This window comes from Oncorhynchus keta, chromosome 25, assembly GCF_023373465.1.
Source record: "Oncorhynchus keta strain PuntledgeMale-10-30-2019 chromosome 25, Oket_V2, whole genome shotgun sequence".
NCBI lineage: Eukaryota > Metazoa > Chordata > Actinopteri > Salmoniformes > Salmonidae > Oncorhynchus > Oncorhynchus keta.
This window is the reverse complement of record NC_068445.1, coordinates 30,391,031-30,412,937: the sequence shown is the minus strand read 5'-3', so window position 1 is coordinate 30,412,937 and position 21,907 is coordinate 30,391,031. Positions and strand designations below refer to the sequence as shown.

The following is a 21,907-nucleotide window of genomic DNA, read 5'->3' as shown; positions in this document are numbered from 1 at the left end:
AGTTCTGCAAACAAGACCTGAGCACACATAGGATCACACTGTTCTGCCCTATACAACTCAGTATAAAATTCCACAGTCCATCTCCCCTACCACAGAGGTCACCCGCCCTTCAGACACCCGTAGACAACGCATACCCTTGGCTTCACTGCTCGGTCTTTCCAAACCAAAGAAGAAGGAGCTGGGAGCATCCATCTCCTTGAGCATGGAGAACCTAGCTCTTACAAGTGCTCCCTTTGCTTTAACCTAGAAAAAAACTGCCCAGGTCCCTACATAATTCAAGCTAAATTAGCCGGGAGGCCTACATTTGCTTGCCCCACCATCTCTACCTCCATCTCACTAATACTACACTTGAGTACCTCCAATACTCTCCTAGCCTCTGAGGATGAGAGAGCTGTATACTGTTGACTGAAAATATGAATTTTGACTTTCCCCACATCCCACCATTGACTCATACTCCTCTTTGCTGCCCTCACCTTTCCCCCCCAAAAATCTAGAAATCTGAGCAAAAAGTAGCATACTGTAAGAGCTTTACATTAAACCTCCAATTGGATGCATGCCGAGGCCCTGGTGAAATAGACAGCCGAGCCACGGTTATGTGGTGATCCAAAAAACCCACAGGGAGAATGGTAGCGTCTAACAGCCGATTCCTGGACATGTAAAAATGATCAAGTCGGGCTGCACTCACACTAGTCCCAAAGACCTTCACCCATGTATACTGTCTTGTGTCAGGATGTTTAGTTCTTCAAACATCCACTAGGTCGAACTGATTAATCATGTCCCTTAACACTCCCACTGACCCTGAATGAGGCTCTTCCCCATTTCTGTCTTTCGTGAAATCCATTGTGCAGTTCCAGTCCCCACCGACCACCAGCGTCTCCTCAGGCGCCTCCTGTTAGAGTTCCTGTCTAAGACACCCAGAAGGACCCCCCCCCCCTCCCCCCTCCCTGTGTTAGGCACATACACATTTAAAGACAAAACCCTATGTTGTTAATTTCTGCTTTTACAACAAGCAGCCTAACCCTACACACCTCATTTTAGGAGTGCATCTTTACAGATAGATCCCATACAAAAAGGACTGCCACCCCTGCACTAAAATTTGGCACAACACACTTGCCCCCTTCCACCAGAGCCCAACAGACTTCATTCACCACATTACTATGAGTCTCCTGCAGAAACAACACCTGTACTTTTTTTTGTTTTACACACTCCTCTTTCCCGGATCTCTGGCACCATGTATATTAAGTGAGCTTAACTAAAGAGTCTCCATAAGAGAAAGAGACCAATAGCATCGCTCAAAAAGCCCCAGTGCCAGAAAGAAACTATTCATCTGAACAGCGTCTGAAGGTAGAACTTTACACAATATTGTTACCCACTTCCTCACCCATTTCCTGGGTGAGAGGACACCATGCCCCTCATTTTTCATAGGATGTTGTGCTGATCTTACAAACTTTCTCAGACAAGAAAAAAAAACACTTTTATCCACTTTTCAGGAACCTTGTCAGTTCCCTCACCGTGTACTTCGACCCCTCTGCTTGACTGGCTGTCAGCTCTGGACCCATTGAGGAGTCTGGAAAAAAAAGCCCCCCTCATCATCCTGACTCACTTTCCACCTCCTCATCTCTATCTCCCATCCTGAGCACCTGCCCTTTCTCTCTAGTTGGGGCCTCCCCCCAGCACCAGGAAATGGTTCCTTGGTGCCTTTGACCACCCCAGCCTCTCCATTCCAACCTCCTTTCTTCTCCCCCCTTTTTCCTTGACACCCTCCTCCTCCCCCCCAGTCTCTTATACTTCCCCACTATACTCTCCTCATCCACTAGCATAACCTGACTAGACCCAGCCTCATCTACCCCACCATCTCTAGCCTGACTAAGCTCAGCCTCATCTGCACCACTGGTATAACTAGGCCCAGCCTCTGCTGCCTGCATCTCATTGCCCCCTGCACGTTGACCTCGATTTCCCCCACTGGCTCTTGTACCCTCACCTTGTCTACGGCCTATGTGGGCACGCAAAGCTCTTATGCCCCAAATCCCCACACTCAAACTGTAGACTATCTGTGCTGGCAAACCCTGCGTAGAGCCCCTCCCCATGCCTCACTTTAAAATGCACATTTAGCTGTTGCTCATTGTTATTCAGAAACATGAACACTTGCCTTCGCAACGAAACAGCATCTGCCTGAAAGCCTGCTGACAGTACACGAAAACCGCTAGCAAACTTACCAAAACAACTCCGCTCTTTCCTGATTTGATCATCCGTATTAAACAGAGGCACATTTGCAAATACCACCCTGGTCAAACGGGTAGAAAGGTGAAATTGGCACCAACACACCCCTTACAAATATTCCATTAGCAATGAGCCTACCCACCAAATTAGCTATTTTCATGAACACAGCCATCGCTTGGTTCATTCTGGAAGCGGAATGTTTAAATTCCGCCTTAACTCCATTCCCAGGGAAAAAAATGAATCCATGCCGTAACAACGGTGTCTCCTCCACGCATGGCTGAGAAGCCACACCTTCCAAACCCCAGGAAACTAAAACTCTGTCCTCTTCCACCATAACTTTGGATACCGCTAAAACAAAAATTGAAAGAAAAGACCAAGGACAGAATCAAGGAAAGTTAGGACAGAGCCCTCCACACCAAACACTCAAACTCCAAAAAACTCCCAGCATCTCACTGCGAGAGAGAGAGAGAGAACGTCAAGCTTCCCTGTACACAGGGGAGTGTACGTGAGGTGCTGTTGAACTGGATTCTCTGGGAGGGAAGACACACCCATGTTGGCGGTCATCTTAGTGACCATGTGATGGACATTTTTAGATACTCAATACAGGCTGACGCTCATGTAAACAAAAACCCTGGAGACACAACAGGAAAAACTATTTGCACAAAAAGTACATTTAAATTGCCTGTAAATATAATTGTTAGTATAATATAATTATGAGACAGGCTTTTGTATCCAGACACTCAAAGCCAAGCATTTTAATCAGACTAGAATGTTATTTGGAGGTTGGGTGCGCATTACTACTGCTTGTCTGTGTGTGTAAGCTGCCTGCACCTCATGCCTATTCATTTGGGTTTGTCGTAGTTAAATCCTATATTTCATCCACCTCTAAGACTGGGCAGGGCCAACCATAGGCTAGGCAGACAAGTACCCACCATGCTTGCCAGAAGGCACCTTTAAGTAGAGAAATAGGCAGGTACTCTTCTCTGACTGTCTCGCAATAATTTTGATTATTTAACATGGCCCAAAAGCTAAAAAAAAAACAATGTTGTGGTCTGAATTTCTCTCCCACTATCTGCCCATTGTACTAATAAACACACCCCCAGGAAACTGTCTTAACTCTTCCTCTTTTGTCTGCAAATCTGAAGAGGACTCGCTAGTAAGTACATCTGCATGGTCAGATGTCCAAATGTGCTCTAGCATTAGTGTTCACTATGATGTCCACATGGAACTCTGTTTCTAATCTATCAGGCTGTAATCTCTTCTACAAATATGAGAAAAACATTCACGCTACTTTCTTCCTCTACAATATTTCAAAAACTGAAGGGTGGTTCGCACACAAAAATAGACAAAACAGAAATTAATCTCATTTTCACTAAATTAATTTCCTTCTTGCTTTTCAGCAGGCATGGGAAAAATTCACACTGATGTCCCAGTGTCAAGTGTGTGTAACTGAACCATACTTTCTCCACTTCTCTACCCATCCCTTGGTCTCTGTCTGGAAGTCTCTGCTGTCCTCAGTAGCAACCCGTCAGTCCAAAGACACATGACACATCCCAAATGGCACATCCCCCTATATAGTGCATTACTTTTGACAGGCTCTGGTCAAAAGTAGTACACTATATTGGGAATAGGGTGCCATTTGGGATGCACTAACTTAAAAAAAAACGTTATTTTTACATTGCTGTCACATGCTGCCTTTCCATCATAGATACTGTCCATGGTGCTGAAAGAGCTGTTTGTATGGTTGGTCGATGATGTCATCGCAGTATATAATGTGTTGATGTCAGTGACAAAGTTACCAAGATAGATGATGATTCAGGCTTTGCTTTGAGGCAAGGGCTGACTTACTTCCTCTTCATAAATAATAATTGTGCCATAGGATGCACAATTCAATGGGATATGAGTCATGCCTATTGAGTACCTCTTTGCAAAAGTGGAAATGAAAGTAGGCTACTCAGTCTAGAGTATATAATGTGATAATGTTTTCTTCCAGTCAGTTTTTATTCTCACTGTCCTTGCAACTGGTTTCATAGTAAATGAACAGTTCATGGTAATCAGTTAGCTAACCAAAATGCCACTATTCCAAATCATATAAAATCAAATCAAAGTTGAGTTGTCACCTGCAACGAATACAACCTTACAGTGAAATGCTTACTTACAGGCTCTATCCAATAGTGCAAAAAAGATTAGGTGAACAATAGGTCAGTAAAGAAAAACAGTACAAAAACAGGTTATATACAGTAGCGAGGCTATAAAAGTAGCGAGGCTGTAAAAGTAGCGAGGCTGGTTAAATTGACTATGTATATATGATGAACATGGAGTAGCAGTAGCGTAAAAGAGGGGTTTGCGGGTGGGACACAACGCAGATAGCCCGGTTAGCCCAGTACCGCTTTGGGATGCACCCCGGTGGCTGGGGTCTTTGACAATATTTAGGGCTGTTCTATTCATGTATGTTCCATAGAAGGCTCTGAATGACCCAGCCCTCACCTGCTACAGTCATATCATTATGTTACTTGACTGTGTGTGTGTGTTTTATTTATTTATTTTTTGGGGGGTGGGTGTAGTCCTTTTATGGCTGTCGTTTCCTTCCTGTCCGCCCATTCCTCTCCGCTTCAGTTGAATCAATGAGGAATTTGAGCGCAACAGAGGCAGCGAGTCAACCGCGCGCAACGAGCCACCAGTGCATCTGCTGTTGATGCGCTCGCAGTCACACACTACAGGCTTTCCATGTTTAACGTGAGCTTTATAGATTGACATTTAATGAGTATGAAATAACAAAACTGGTTAAAATACTCAGGGGAAAAGCGGTGTTTTTCCTCCAGGTTTGATTGTCCGGCTTTTCCTCCGTTTTTTTCTACGGACGTTTCTTCCTTCATATCTGATCGCCCATCAGTGGAATGATCTGGCTTTTATCTTGTGTCGTTTCCACTTCAGCATGGGAACTGCCGGGTCCAAAAGGAAGACTTTAAGGACCGATGCAATATCTTCTGTGGCCGCAAAAGTTAGGTGAGTGCCCGGGGGCCGGAGCTCCTCGGTAGCTCTATGGTATAATAACTGGAGGGATGCATGGTGCATGTCACGGTGCTGATGTAGACGCGTTTACCGGGCGAAGTAGCGACTCCGCTGAATTGTTCGAGCAGTAATCGCAAACTAACTGAAACTAAAGTTATAATTATAAACAAATGCTAGCCTTTAATATATTTGTTTCCCAGTTTACTGCTGTGGCGTTGTGATCAAATATCTGCTTTACAAAAGTATTTACATTGCAGTTATTTATTTAAATGTCATTGATAGGCTACATCTGCTGTCATAGCTACCTTCCTGTAACTTATATTCCTCTACTGTATTTTATTTGTATTAGGCAACAATGATAATGCATCTTTCCAAGTCCTTGGACAGCATTGGGAATTTGTAACAGCTTTTTTTGGCAACAGATCATGCTGTTATGGATTTTTTGGCATCATGGTTTGAGCAATAAGAGTTAGTAAAATAAGTGGTTTAATCGTACACTCCTTATGTACTGTAGACTACTGTATTTTTCTTCGAGCGTTACACTTCCTACTACCAAGCTTCTTGAAGTCCAGTAGCCTAAAGGGGGTTATTAGTATTTTATACTTTTTAGATAAGTTACTTAGGAGTGTTTGATCTGACATGAAAAGGCATATGAAATGCCACCAATCAACTGCACACAACATTTAATCCTAAACCCTTGATTGTAAATGGCATGTAGCATGGTTGGCAACACCACATTTTTTTAAATGTTTCAACTGTTAGGCTTTCCAACGAACAGGCTCTGGGATCTACAGTGCCAGAAAATGTATTCTACACTATTATTTAAACACCAAAACAGCAAGAAATGTGCCTGAGTTTGGTCAAATTGTAGTTTTGAAATACCTATAATTGGGCATGACACACCGTGGAGCTAAGAACACAAGCATTTTTGCTACACCCGCAATAACATCTGCTAAATATGCATATGTGACCAATAAACACCAAAACAGCATGAAGCGTGCCTGAATTAGGTCCATTTTTTTTGTTGTTGTAAGATCTATAATTAGGGATGACACACCGTTTATGACTCATCTCTAACACATCAGGTTTGGTGATTATATTCCTTGAAGAACCATGAGTCATGCCCTCACACCTTTCACACAGTGCCAGATGTGTCAGAGCGCTGTCACTTAATCCTGTGTGCTGAATATTGTAATATGTAACATTGCAAGATTGAGCTTTTCAGAAGAACTTTGCCGCACACCATGTCATGTCACCCACAGACTGATCTCACTGTGCAGGCATTGAGCGCTCCCTTACACCTCAACCTCAACCTCAGACAGACTAGATTTATTTTTGTTTCTCATTCTCTCCCCACTCTTTCCCTTTTCAGTCATATGGTCTCTTTAAACACACAGCATAAATCAAACTGATCAGTGTCAAATACATATTATTGGACTGAGGCCCAAGAGCCATGTTTTCTACTCTATGACAGATGTCGAGACATGTTAATGGCTCTTCAGGAAGCAATCCCCCAGAGCTTTAGTGTACCGTTTTACCCGTAGATAGCCTAGACAACCCACTGATGTAATGGTGGTGTGGCATCACATCACTTTTGCCTCAGAATCACAATCACTAACTGATTGGTTGTCAGATGAGTTTGGACCTCGAGTGTAAAACCATTTCATCCCTCTGACTGACAAACAGCCCCAATCTCTTCTACGTTGTGTATTTGTCTCTGAGTCTGAATGGCTGGCTTAACTGTTGAGTCCTACTTTTGACAACTGAATCTAGCCAATGAATGGACAAGTCACATCTGCTTAGAAGAATGGATTCCCTTAAAGCTGCCCAAACTTTATTAAACTGATATTTCTTAATTTCTTTGTTTTTACTTTTGAGATTGTGTGTGTATTGTGTTGTATTACTAAGTATTATCACTGCACTGTTGGAGCTAGAAACACAAGCTTCTCGCTGCACCTGCGATAACATCTGCACATGTGTGTAGCGACCAATAAACTTTGACTGGATTTGACTACTGTAAATTGACCCTGGTAAGTCTTTCCTAATCGACCTGACTAGCCTACTGTATGTGCTTCTGGACAGGGATTAGACATTTGGAACATCTACATAAGTCACAAAGCTGACCAAGTAAAAGTAAATGACTGGTAACGCTGTTCTAATTTAGCCAAGTACTATATGTACTTTAGCCACCTATGGAGAGAAATGCCAGGGACCCTATTGCAGCTCTGAATATCTGCAGAGACTGAATGCTGAAGGTCACCGTTTCCCTGTAACATTTTGATTTTGTATTTTTTATTTCACCTTTATTTAACCAGGAAGGCGAGTTGAGAACAAGTTCTCATTTGCAACTGTGACCTGGCCAAGATAAAGCAAAGCAGTTCGACACAAAACACAGAGTTACACATAGAATAAACAAACATACAGTCAATATTACAGTAGAAAAAGTATATATACAGCACGTGCAAATTAGGTAGGATAAGGGAGGTAAGGCAATACATAGGCCATGGTGGCAAAGTAATTACAATATAGCAATTAAACACTGGAATGGTAGATGTGCAGAAGATGAATGTGCAAGTAAAGATACTGGGATGCAAAAGGAGAAAGATAATTAAATACAGTATGGGGATGAGGTAGTTGTAACGATCATCTATGGTGGAAGGTGAGGACCAAAGTGCAGCGTGGTAAATGTTCAGATTTTTTATAAAATAACTGAACAACACAATAAACGACAAACGAACAGTCCCGTAAGGTGAATGAAAAAACACTAAACAGGAAATAATCACCCACAAAACCCAGGTGGGAAAAGGCTACTTCAGTAGGATTCTTAATCAGAGACAACGAACAACACCTGCCTCTGATTGAGAACCATACCATGCCAAACACAAAACCACAACCGACTACCCACCCCAACTCACGCCCTGACCAAACTAAAACAAAGACATAATAAAAGGAACTAAGGTCGGAACGTGACAGTAGTTGGATGGGCTATTTACAGATGGGCTATGTACAGGTGCAGTGATCTGTGAGCTGCTTTGACAAAGGTGCTTAAAGCTAGTGAGGGAAATATGAGTCTCCAGCTTCAGGGATTTTAAAAGTTCATTCCAGTCATTGGCAGCAGATAACTGGAAGGAAACGGGCCCAAAGGAAGAATTGGTTTTGGGGGTGACCAGTGAGATATAACTGCTGGAGAGTGTGCTACAGGTGGGTGCTGCTATGGTGACCAGTAAGCTGAGATAAGGCGGGGCTTTACCTAGCAGAGACTTGTAGATGACCTGGAGCCAGTGGGTTTGGTGACGAGTATGAAGCGAGGGCCAGCCAACGAGTGTACAGGTCGCAGTGGTGGGTAACGGAGGGCACTGTGATAGACTGCATCCAATTGGTTGAGTAGAGTGTTGGAGGCTAATTTGTAAATGACGTCGCCAAAGTCGAGGATCAGTAGGATGGTCAGTTTTGAGTGTGTTTGGCAGCATGAGTGAAGGATGCTTTGTTGTGAAATTGGAAGCCAATTCTAGATTTAATTTTGGATTGGAGATGCTTAATGGGAGTCTGGAAGGAGAGTTTACAGTAACCAGACACCTAGGTATGTGTAGTTGTCCACATATTCTAAGTCAGAACCGTCCAGAGTAGTGATGCTGGACGAGCGGGCAGTGATCAGTTGAAGAGCATGCATTTAGTTTTACTTGTATATATGAGCAGTTGGAGGCCACGGAAGGAGAGTTGTATGGCATCGAAGCTCATCTGGAGGTTAGTATTTACAGTGTCCAAAGACGGGCCAGGGGTATACAGAATGGTTTCGTCTGAATAGAGGTGGATCAGAGACTCACCAGCAGCAAGAGCGACATCATTGATGTATACAGAGAAGTAGTTCTGACAACTAACCCATGTTACTCAGGACATATCTTACCACACATATTATGTGCAGTGGGGAGAACAAGTATTTGATAACCTGCAAAGTCGGCAGTGTTTCCTACTTACAAAGCATGTAGAGGTCTGTAATTTTTATCATAGGTACACTTCAACTGTGAGAGACGGAATCTAAAACAAAAATCCAGAAAATCACATTGTACGATTTTTAAGTAATTACAGTGCCTTGCGAAAGTATTCGGCCCCCTTGAACTTTGCGACCTTTTGCCACATTTCAGGCTTCAAACATAAAGATATAAAACTGTATTTTGTTTGTGAAGAATCAACAACAAGTGGGACACAATCATGAAGTGGAATGACATTTATTGGATATTTCAAACTTTTTTAACAAATCAAAAACTGAAAAATTGGGTGTGCAAAATTATTCAGCCCCTTTACGTTCACTGCAGCAAACTCTCTCCAGAAGTTCAGTGAGGATCTCTGAATGATCCAATGTTGACCTAAATGACTAATGATGATAAATACAATCCACCTGTGTGTAATCAAGTCTCCGTATAAATGCACCTGCACTGTGATAGTCTCAGAGGTCCGTTAAAAGCGCAGAGAGCATCATGAAGAACAAGGAACACACCAGGCAGGTCCGAGATACTGTTGTGAAGAAGTTTAAAGCCGGATTTGGATACAAAAAGATTTCCCAAGCTTTAAACATCCCAAGGAGCACTGTGCAAGCGATAATATTGAAATGGAAGGAGTATCAGACCAGTGCAAATCTACCAAGACCTGGCCGTCCCTCTAAACTTTCAGCTCATACAAGGAGAATACTGATCAGAGATGCAGCCAAGAGGCCCATGATCACTCTGGATGAACTGCAGAGATGGGGGAGACTGTCCATAGGACAACCATCAGTCGTATATTGCACAAATTTGGCCTTTATGGAAGAGTGGCAAGAAGAAAGCCATTTCTTAAAGATATCCATAAAAAGTGTCGTTTAAAGTTTGCCACAAGCCACCTGGGAGACACACCAAACATGTGGTGCTCTGGTCAGATGAAACCAAAATTGAACTTTTTGGCAACAATGCAAAACGTTATGTTTGGCGTAAAAGCAACACAGCTCATCACCCTGAACACACACCATCCCCATTGTCAGCAGGGACAGGGAAGATGGTTAAAATTGATGGGAAGATGGATGGAGCCAAATACAGGACCATTCTGGAAGAAAACCTGATGGAGTCTGCAAAAGACCTGAGACTGGGACGGAGATTTGTCTTCCAACAAGACAATGATCCAAAACATAAAGCAAAATCTACAATGGAATGGTTCAAAAATAAACATATCCAGGTGTTAGAATGGCCAAGTCAAAGTCCAGACCTGAATCCAATCGAGAATCTGTGGAAAGGACTGAAAACTGCTGTTCACAAATGCTCTCCATCCAACCTCACTGCACGCCCAATTTTTCAGTTTTTGATTTGTTAAAAAAGTTTGAAATATCCAATAAATGTCGTTCCACTTCATGATTGTGTCCCACTTGTTGTTGATTCTTCACAAAAAAATACAGTTTTATATCTTTATGTTTGAAGCCTGAAATGTTGCAAAAGGTCGCAAAGTTCAAGGGGGCCGAATACTTTCGCAAGGCACTGTACATGAGTTCAATCTATACCTTCATCAAACAAATGTATCGCGAGATCTTGGCCAACAACATCCTTCCCTCAGTAAGAGCATTGAAGATGGGTCGTGGCTGGGTCTTCCAGCATGACAAGACCCGAAACACACAGCCAGGGCAACTAAGGTGTGGCTAGCCAGTCTCCAGCCCTGAACCCAATAGAACATCTTTGGAGGGAGCTGAAAGTCCATATTGCCCAGTGACCACCCCAAATATTGAAGGATCTGGAGAAGGTCTGTATGGAGGAGTGGGCCAAAATCCCTGCTGCAGTGTGTGCAAACCTGGTCAAGAACTACAGGAAACGTATGAGCTCTGTAATTGCAAACAAAGGTTTCTGTACCAAATATTAGGTTCTGCTTTTCTGATGTATCAAATACTTATGTCATACAATAAAATGCAAATGAATTACTTAAAAAAATCACAATGTGATCACAATGTGATTTTCTGGATTTTTGTTTTAGATTCAGTCTCTCACAGTTGAAGTGTACCTATGATAAAAATGACAGACCTCTACATGCTTTGTACGTAGGAAAACCTGCAAAATCGGTAGTGTTTCAAATACTTGTTCACCCCACAGTATGTACTGCTAGAATGATGGTAAAACATTAGGGACACAGTCTCCTCTATTCTGTTATTTTCTATTGTTAATCTTCCTTGGCGAGACTAAGGCAGGTTTCATCAGTAGAATGGGTTCGACAGGAGTGTTGCAGCGCAGAGCAGACACAGGGTGGTTTCAGCCCAGAGGCCCATCCATACACCCAAGGTAATGGACTGATCTGTGCAACAAAATATTGATGCGTGCGGCCCGGTTGGAATTGGAATACGTGTACACTTGACTACACTCGGTCTTTTAGTAGAATTCGGAGGAATATTATTGCAAAAGGTGAATTGATTTATCTTTTCTCCCAAAATGTATTTAACCTGCTGTGTATTCTGAATCCTCCCGGCTTGTTTCTCATAAGACCCAATTTGTTTGTTTAATATCTCCCAGTGCAGTGTGAGTTTAGGGTACATAGGGTAGAGATGAGGTTTTCTAAATGCCCGCCTAAATCACTCCTTGATGGGACCACTGCTCTGCTGCCTCTTCATCAAGTTGACATCAGCAGCATCATTTCTTTAAAAATCAGTCTGTTTTGATTTGTGCACATACTTATTCAGCATTCATTCAAGTTTACATCCCATATTAAACATTAATTGTCATGACAAATGTTTAGAGATTTGATTTGTAAGGAAACTTTGACACCATCTGACATTCACTTGAATGTTTTCAGCGGCCTTCTACTTTTGGAATCCTATGTCTTAAACAGTTGGGTATAGCACTCAATAGAATGCCTGAAGTGTTGATGTAACTGTTGAATCTGGCTTCACCCATCATACCAGGCAGTGTGCAGTACTAACCACAGCAGGAACAGCACAGTGGAGTTCACGCCATCAGTCACCATTAGCCCAGTTTGGTCGTTAATGCACTTCTAGGATTCTACATCCACATTGCAAGCCTGACATGCTTCTGCTGCCATGGTATAAATATGAGGAATAGCTGGTTCAACACCCTATAGTTGTATTCCCATAGGATACAATACATTGGTCTTCGGATGGGTGCGTCCGAACTTGCACCCTATATAGTGGAATAGGGTGCCATTTGGCCCGCCACATTGGTATTACTCAGTCACAGTGCCCTAGGGCTGAACCTACAGCCACGTCTGACAGAGGGGTAATTGTCTGCCTGACACCTAGTGTTTATTGTCTGAATCTCAGGCCATCTCAGTACTAATGTTTCTTAATTAAGCCACCAGCCTTTTCACCCAAACCTCTCCCTCTCTGTTTGGCAGGGATTACAGTGCAGAGGAGAGGTATCTACGTTCTGGCTGCTGTAATTAGTCTGATTACAGCCTGTAGAGCGAGGCTGGACTGTAATAATACAGGGATGCAGTGATACAAGGGAGGCTGCCTGACCTCATAGATCTGAGTAATTACACCCATGTCACCGTTGCTCCGACGGCAGGCGGAAAAGCTGGATGGAACGCAGGATACAGCGGGTCAGGAACTAACATCGAATACTCATTGTCTGGGCAGCTACGGCGCTCATGATTCTCATGTTATGCTTAGCTGGGCTGAGTCTGCGTCCCAATGGCACCCTTTTCCCTATACAGGCCTTGATCAAAAGTAGTACAGTATGTAGGGAGTTGGGAGCCATCTGGGATGCAGACTGAGACTATCTGGACATGGTCAAAATACACATTAACTCTACTAGGCTTTAACTACCCAGTGATTTCCTACATCTGGTGTCTGTGGTTTAATCCAATTACAAAGCCATATTTCTTACGGACTCTGACAAACATTCATTTAATCACCTAACAACCACAGTGTAGAGAGTGAGACTGAGAAAACAGCCAGCAGGGACTTGGGAGGCCTGCCAAATCTGAGATTTCCATTTGACTCCGAGACAGTGAACAAGCGAGGGCAAGAAACTAAGGCGCTAAGTGGTCAACTTGATGTTTGTTGTTTCAACTTCATTTCACTCGATTTGGTGTAGTTGTATTGGAGAGAGAACAGTTCAGAGGAGAAGACGAGAGAGAGGGACTGAGGAAGATGGAGAGAGGAAGGTAAGAGTTGGAATGAGGAAGATGGGCTGTCTCAGAAAGAGACAGTGAGGGAGATGGAGATATTTGTGGTGTCTCAGAAATAGGTCATCCTGTCAGAGAGATGATCTGAGTGGTGAGAGTCAGTGGGTAGGGAGGAATACACTGTGCTCCTCTTTTTCCAAATTACTCTAAGAGCCTCATTGGGTGTCCCTGAGACACTTGTTTTTCACTGAGACACCCAGGGCCAGAACACAGAAGGCTTGCTCCTTGACACAGATAGGAGAGAGGCTTCAGACAGACACATCCAGGCACTATCTCATGGAGCTGAACTCTACAAGTTTCTGTCTTTCACAAATTATTTTAATATCATGTATAGGGCCAGTATTCCTTCCTGACAACCTGATGAGGAACAACTCTGGGCCCTAGTTCTAGCCTATATACCCTATAACTTTTAACTAGGGCCTGGAATTTTTCCAGGTCAGGTAACCATACTCATGTTCTCGATTAGGTCCCCTCATGTATTTGTCGTCCTAGCCCTCTGCACATATCAGTGTAATGCCTTTACATTGCACCCCACTGCATATATCCCCAGGCACAGCAGCTTGATGTATAGGCTTGGAGGGTGGGCTCATGGCAATAGCTGGAGCGGAATCAAACACAAAGTTATGTGTTTGATGCCATTTTAATTTGTTCTGTTCGAGACATTATTATGAGCCGTCCTCCCCTCAGCAGCATCCACTGTTGGCTACAGTATTCATGTCTGACCAGGCCACTATTTACACATCTGTTTATTCCCTTATACCCTACAGAACCAAAATGAAAAGCCAAGGTTGCTTTTGGATTACAAAAGCATACACCCTCCTTGTCATTTTTCCTGTTTTGTTGCCTTACAAATTTGAATTAAAATTGATTTCTTGGGAGGTTTGTATCATTTGATTTACACAACATGTCTACCACTTTGAAGATGCAAAACATGTTTTCTTGTGAAACAAACAAGAAACACAAAAAAACAAACATGAAACACAAAAAAAACAGAACTTGAGCGTGCATAACTATTCACCCCACAAAGTCAATACTTTGTAGAGCCACCTTTTGCATTAATTACAGCTGCAAGTCTCTTGGGTTATATCTCTATAAGCTTAGCACATCTAGCCACTAGGATTTTTGCCCATTCTTCAAGGCAAAACTGCTCTAGCTCCTTCAGAGTTGGATGGGTTCTGCTGGTGTACAGCAATCTTTAAGTCATACCACAATTCTCACTTGGATTGAGGTCTGGGCTTTGACTAGACCATTCCAAGACATTTAAATGTTTCCCCTTAAACCACTTGAGTGTTGCTTTAGCAGTATGCTTAGGGTCATTGTCCTGCTGGAAGGTGAACCTCCGTCTGAGTCTAAAATCTTTGCAAGACTGAAACAGGATTCCCTACAAGAATTTCAATTTTAGTTGTGTGGGCTATTTACAGATGGGCTGTGTACAGGTGCAATGATCGGTAAGCTGCTCTGACAGTTGATGCTTAGAGTTGGTGAGGGAGATAAGTCTCCAGCTTTAGTGATTTTTGCAATTCATTCCAGCCATTGGCAGCAGAGAACAAGAAGGAAAGGTGGCCAAACGAGGTGTTGGCTTTGGGGATGACCAGTAAAATATACCTGCTGGAGCGTGTGCTATGGGTGGATGTTGCTATGGTGACCAGTGAGCTGAGATAAGGCAGGGCTTTACCTAGAAAGACTTGTAGATGACCTGGAGCCAGTGTGTTTGGCGACAAATTTGAAGCGAGGGCCAGCCAACGAGAGCATACAGGTCGAGGTGGTGGGTAGAATATGGGGCTTTGGTGACAAAACGTATGGCACTGTGATAGACTACATCCAATTAGTTGAGTAGAGTGTTAGAGACTATTTTGTAAATTACATCGCTGAAGTCGAGGATTGGTAGATTGGTAGATTTTTCAGTGGTGATAGAGTTTTCTAACCTCTCTGCAGTGGGCAGCTGGGAGGAGGTTGGAGAGTTTGTGCTACAGGATGCAAATTTCTGTTTGAAAAAAACTAGCCTTTGCTTTCCTAACTGGCTGTGTATATTGGTTCCCTGAAAAGTTGCATATCGTGGGGGCTATTTTATGATAATGCAGGATGTTTTTGTGCTGGTCAATGGCAGTCAAGTCTGGAGTGAACCAAGGGCTATATCTGTTCTTAGTTCTACATTTTTTGAATGGGGCATGCCTATTTAAGATGGTGAGGAAACCAGGCATCCTCTACTGACGGGATGAGGTCAATATCCTCCCAGGATACCCGGGCCAGGTCGATTAGAAAGGCCCACTTGCTGAAGTGTTTCAGGGAGCATTTGACAGTGATGAAAGGTGATCGTTTGACCGCGGACCCATTACGGACGCAGTGATTTCTGAGATCCTGGTTGAAGACAGCAGATGTGTATTTAGAGGGCATGTTGGTCAGGATGATATCTGAGGGTGCCTGTGTTTACGGATTTAGGGTTGTACCTGGTAGGTTTCTTGATAATTTGTGTGAGATTGAGGGCATCTAGCTTAGATTGCAGCACGGCCGGGGTGATAAGACTTTTATCTCCCTCACCAACTTCAAACATCAGCTATCTGAGCAGCTAACCGATCGCTGCAGCTGTACATAGTCTATTGGTAAATAGCCCACCCATTTTCACCTACCTCATCCCCACAGTTTTTATTTATTTACTTTTCTGCTCTTTTGCACACCAATATCTCTACCTGTACATGATCATCTGATCATTTATCACTCCAGTGTTAATCTGCAAAATTGTAATTATTCGCCTACCTCCTCATGCCCTTTGCACACATTGTATATAGACTCCCCTTTTTTTCTACTGTTGTTATTGACTTGTTAATTGTTTACTCCATGTGTAACTCTGTGTTCATGTGTCTGTTCACACTGCTATGCTTTATCTTGGCCAGGTCGCAGTTGCAAATGAGAACTTGTTCTCAACTAGCCTACCTGGTTAAATAAAGGTAAAATAAAAAATAAATAAAAATAAGCATATCCCAGCTCAGGTCACCTAACAGTACGAACTCTGAAGATCAATTCACATATGGTGTCCAGGGCACAGCTGGGGGCTTAGTGGTCCTATGGACAGACACAACAATCTCTGCTGTGGAGCTTTGCAGCTCTTTCAGGGTTATCTTTGGTCTCTTTGTTGCCTCTCTGATTAATGCCCTCCTTGCCTGGTCTGAGTTTTGGTGGGCGGCCCTCTCCTGGCAGGTTTGTCGTGGTGCCATATTCTTTCCATTTTTTAATAATTGATTTAATGGTGCTCCATGGGATGTTCAAAGTTTCAGATATTTTTTTATATATTTTTTTATAAGTACATTTATAATGTACTTTTCCACAACTTTGTCCCTGACCTGTTTGGAGAGCTCCTTGGTCTTCATGGCACTGCTTGCTTGGTGGTGCCCCTTTCTTAGTGGTGTTGCAGACTCTGGGGCCTTTCGGAACAGGTGTATATATACTGAGATCATGTGACACTTAGATTGCACACAGGTGGACTTTATTTAACTAATTATGTGACTTCTGAAGGTAATTGGTTGCACCAGATCTTATTTAGGGGTTTCATAGCAAAGGGGGTGAATACATATTCACGTACCTTTCCGTTAAAAAAATAGAATTTTTAAAAATAAGTTATTTTTTAAATTTCACTTCACAAATTTGGAACATTTTATGTATGTCCATTACATCAATTCCAAATAAAAATCAATTTAAATGACAGTTTGTAATGCAACAAAATAGGAACAACGCCAAGGGGGATGAATACTTTTGCAAGGCACTGTATTTGCCCTGCTTTTACAGAACATGCAGTTAGGGTTTACACAGTACATCTAATTTCTTCAATTCTTTTCTCCACTTTCTCTTTCATAAACCTCTCATCCTTATCATTCCTGCTTTCTATTTATGCTGTTTAAACACATCTCCCCCTGTCACAGTCTTCCTGTTTCCCCGGCCCACTCGTCTCCCCCTCCCTTCTCTCCCCTGTCACAGTCTTCCTGTTTCCCCGGCCCACTCGTCTCCCCCCTCCCTTCTCTCCCCTGTCACAGTCTTCCTGTTTCCCCGGCCCACTCGTCTCCCCCCTCCCTTCTCTCCCCCTGTCACAGTCTTCCTGTTTCCCCGGCCCACTCGTCTCCCCCCTCCCTTCTCTCCCCCTGTCACAGTCTTCCTGTTTCCCCGGCCCACTCGTCTCCCCCCTCCCTTCTCTCCCCTGTCACAGTCTTCCTGTTTCCCCGGCCCACTCGTCTCCCCCCTCCCTTCTCTCCCCCTGTCACAGTCTTCCTGTTTCCCCGGCCCACTCGTCTCCCCCCTCCCTTCCCTCCCCCTGTCACAGTCTTCCTGTTTCCCCGGCCCACTCGTCTCCCCCCTCCCTTCCCTCCCCCTGTCACAGTCTTTCTGTTTCCCCGGCCCACTCGTCTCCCCCCTCCCTTCTCTCCCCTCGTCACATGGCTGAAAACATGCACGGATTCAGGATTCTGCTCATAAAAGCACAATACAATCTGCCAGACAGTAGAGCAGACAACGTGAGGGCAGAGCAAGGCAAGGCACACAGACAATATGTCCCAAATGACAACCTGTTCGATATATAGTGCACTGCTTTTGACCAAGTCATTGTAAGGGGACTAGGGTGCCATTTGGGATGGAGACAGAGATACATGGGGGTGGTACACTCCTCTCCTATCTAACTATGCCACTCTTCTCTCTAATGAATGTCTTAATACTTCCCCACTGAGTTCTATTTTATGGTTGTTAATCAATGTTCAAAGTGCTGGGGAAAAAAGTGATTCATTAATATGGTGGCTGTGTAATTGGCTTACGCTTCAATCCACATACTGTCTCTGGTTCTCTGTGGACTGTCCTTGAGAAGCAGAGACATTTACGTAGCACAAGGAAGGAAGCCACAGATGTGAGTTGAGCAATCAGGCTGGACTAGTATCAGTGAAATGTCAGTTGTTGTATTGGACTATATGTAACGGGTGTGAAATGGCTAGTTAGATAGCGGTGTGCGGTAGTAGCGTTTCAATCGCTGACATCACTTACTTGAAGTAGTTATTTCCCTTGCTCTGCAAGGGCTGCGGCTTTTGTGGAGCGAAAGGTAATGATGCTTCAAAGGGTGACTGTTGTCGATGTGTTGAGAGGACCTGTAACGGTCGTCGGTGGAAGAAGGTGGCAGCGCAGCGTGGTACTTATTCATGTTATTTATTTAAACTGAACACTATCAAACAAAAACACACAACCGAGACAGCTCCGTCAGGTGCAAACCACACTAAACAGAAAATATAATCACCCACAACTAAAGGGTGAAAACAGGCTACCTAAATATGGTTCTCAATCAGGGACAACAATTGACAGCTGCCTCTGATTGAGAACCATACCAGGCCAAACACAGAAATACCAAATCATAGAAAAAATAACATAGACTGCCCACCCAACTCACGCCCTGACCATACTAAAACAAAGACATCACAAAGGAACTAAGGCCAGAACGTGACAGGGCCTCTTGTTCAAGCCCAGGTTGGGGTGAGGATAGAGATGGAAGGAACACTGTTACACATAGTAGTTCCACAATTGGCTCCATGACAGTAGCTAGTTTGTCCTCTGGAAGTGGTCGTCTTGGATGTGTGTGGTCCTCCCCATTACCTTTATACACAGCCCTTTAGAATGTTTATAGGAAGGAGTGGAGAGCCAGAGAGATAAGGGATGAAAGCATTCCTCTCCTCTCCCTCGATCTCCGCCCGCCCTCCCCTCTCTCGTCTGCTGCTGCACTTGCTGCTTCATATTTAATTAGTTAGAGTGTGTTGTAGAAGGGAGGGCGGCATGGCATTTCAGAGCAGCATCCACACAGAGATGTGTACAGACTGCCCAACACCAGACAGCACAACTCACTGAATGTGTAATGCTGTAGGTGTGTGTGTGCATGTGTGTGTGCGTATGCGTGTGTGTTTGTGTGCATGCGTGTCTTTGTGTGTATATATACTGTATGTACACACACACGTGCATTGCTTGTTAGCCCATATCCTCTCTTGTCTCTAGCCTACATTATGTGCAGTATGCGTAGCTATGTGGGAGTACTTGCTATAGAAATGTGTTTGTAGAAATGTGTTTGTGTGGGAGAGTTATTAAACAACATAGTACAGCTGACCATGTTCTTTTCTGTTGCCAATTAAGAGAGTAAGAACAATAGAACAAACACAACATTTCTCTGATGATGTGTGTGGTACAGTACATGTTGGGCCATATTATGTAGGATGAAAGCTGGAGAAAGAATTGCACACATCTTTTGTTTCATATTGCAAATCCATCCCCAGACCCACTTCAGTGAACCACAGGGGGAGATGGAATTTGTGACACATGAAATAAGTGTTTTTTGTTTGATGAAGGTATAGATTAAACTCATGTACAGTGCCTTGCGAAAGTATTCGGCCCCCTTGAACTTTGCAACTTTTTGCCACATTTCAGGCTTCAAACATAAAGATATAAAACTGTATTTTTTTGTGAAGAATCAACAACAAGTGGGACACAATCATGAAGTGGAACGACATTTATTGGATATTTCAAACTTTTTTAACAAATCAAAAACTGAAAAATTGGGCGTGCAAAATTATTCAGCCCCTTAAGTTAATACTTTGTAGCGCCACCTTTTGCTGCGATGACAGCTGTAAGTCGCTTGGGGTATGTCTCTATCAGTTTTGCACATCGAGAGACTGAACTTTTTTCCCATTCCTCCTTGCAAAACAGCTCAAGCTCAGTGAGGTTGGATGGAGAGCATTTGTGAACAGCAGTTTTCAGTCCTTTCCACAGATTCTCGATTGAATTCAGGTCTGGACTTTGACTTGGCCATTCTAACACCTGGATATGTTTATTTTTGAACCATTCCATTGTAGATTTTGCTTTATGTTTTGGATCATTGTCTTGTTGGAAGACAAATCTCCGTCCCAGTCTCAGGTCTTTTGCAGACTCCATCAGGTTTTCTTCCAGAATGGTCCTGTATTTGGCTCCATCCATCTTCCCATCAATTTTAACCATCTTCCCTGTCCCTGCTGAAGAAAAGCAGGCCCAAACCATGATTCTGCCACCACCATGTTTGACAGTGGGGATGGTGTGTTCAGGGTGTTGCTTTTACGCCAAACATAACGTTTTGCATTGTTGCCAAAAAGTTCAATTTTGGTTTCATCTGACCAGAGCACGTTCTTCCACATGTTTGGTGTGTCTCCGACACTTTTTATGGATATCTTTAAGAAATGGCTTTCTTCTTGCCACTCTTCCATAAAGGCCAGATTTGTGCAATATACGACTGATTGTTGTCCTATGGACAGAGTCTCCCACCTCAGCTGTAGATCTCTGCAGTTCATCCAGAGTGATCATGGGCCTCTTGGCTGCATTTCTGATCAGTCTTCTCCTTGTATGAGCTGAAAGTTTAGAAGGACGGACAGTTCTTGGTAGATTTGCACTGGTCTGATACTCCTTCCATTTCAATATTATCGCTTGCACAGTGCTCCTTGGGATGTTTAAAGCTTGGGAAATCTTTTTGTATCCAAATCCGGCTTTAAACTTCTTCACAACACTATCTCGGACCTGCCTGGTGTGTTCCTTGTTCTTCATGATGCTCTCTGCGCTTTTAACAGACCTCTGAGACTATCACAGTGCAGTTGCATTTATACGGAGACTTGATTACACACAGGTGGATTGTATTTATCATCATTAGTCATTTAGGTCAACATTGGATCATTCAGAGATCCTCACTGAACTTCTGGAGAGTTTGCCGCAGTGAACGTAAAGGGGCTGAATAATTTTGCACGCCCAATTTTTCAGTTTTTGATTTGTTAAAAAAGTTTGAAATATCCAATAAATGTCGTTCCACTTCATGATTGTGTCCCACTTGTTGTTGATTCTTCACAAAAATATACAGTTTTATATCTTTATGTTTGAAGCCTGAAATGTGGCAAAACGTCCCAAAGTTCAAGGGGGCCGAATACTTTCGCAAGGCACTGTACATACTCAGCCTCCCATATCCCTCTTTACACTCTCCATGTGCAATTCTCCCCTCCCGCTGTCTGTGTGTGTGTGTAAATGTGAAATGGTTTACTCCCCTACTGTACTATCGCCACTCATATGTGTGGCCCTAGAGCCGTGTACAAGACCAAGGAATCATATCAAACCGGTCTGGAACACACCTGCATATTGGATTTCACACTCAAAATAATGGTTTTAGGCACGTGTCATGAACATGTTCGGAATGTATAGATAGCACACCAGCGTCAAGAGACCTCGAGTAGTTTCGGTTTAAGAAGACACCAAGATACTAACCAGGTTTCCGTTCAACCTTTTTATGCGGGTAAAGTACATGTTGAATGAAAAATGTAATGACAGGCCTAATTTCCAATTGTCGACAAAACTAAATACTTCTAGACAAAATACTCTTTTTGTGACGCATTTATGCGTACCACTACAACTACTCGGGAAAGCATGCAGTTTATTAGGCTACAGATGAAATACATTATGATGAACATCACAGGGTGGTGAAAGTGCAAGGTAATGAGCTTGATGCTCC

The 21,907-nt window shown here is 43.3% G+C and overlaps 1 protein-coding gene across 1 annotated transcript in view; it reads left to right on the top strand.

The window, feature by feature from the left end:
- The first annotated feature begins 4,876 nt into the window (after positions 1–4,876).
- Positions 4,877–21,907, top strand: part of LOC118371208 (NMDA receptor synaptonuclear signaling and neuronal migration factor-like) — a 76,345-nt gene continuing 59,314 nt past the window's right edge. Inside the window, exon 1 of the mRNA XM_052479085.1 lies at positions 4,877–5,226. The gene's annotated coding sequence lies outside the window, so the exon portion shown is untranslated. The remainder of the gene's footprint in view (positions 5,227–21,907) is intronic.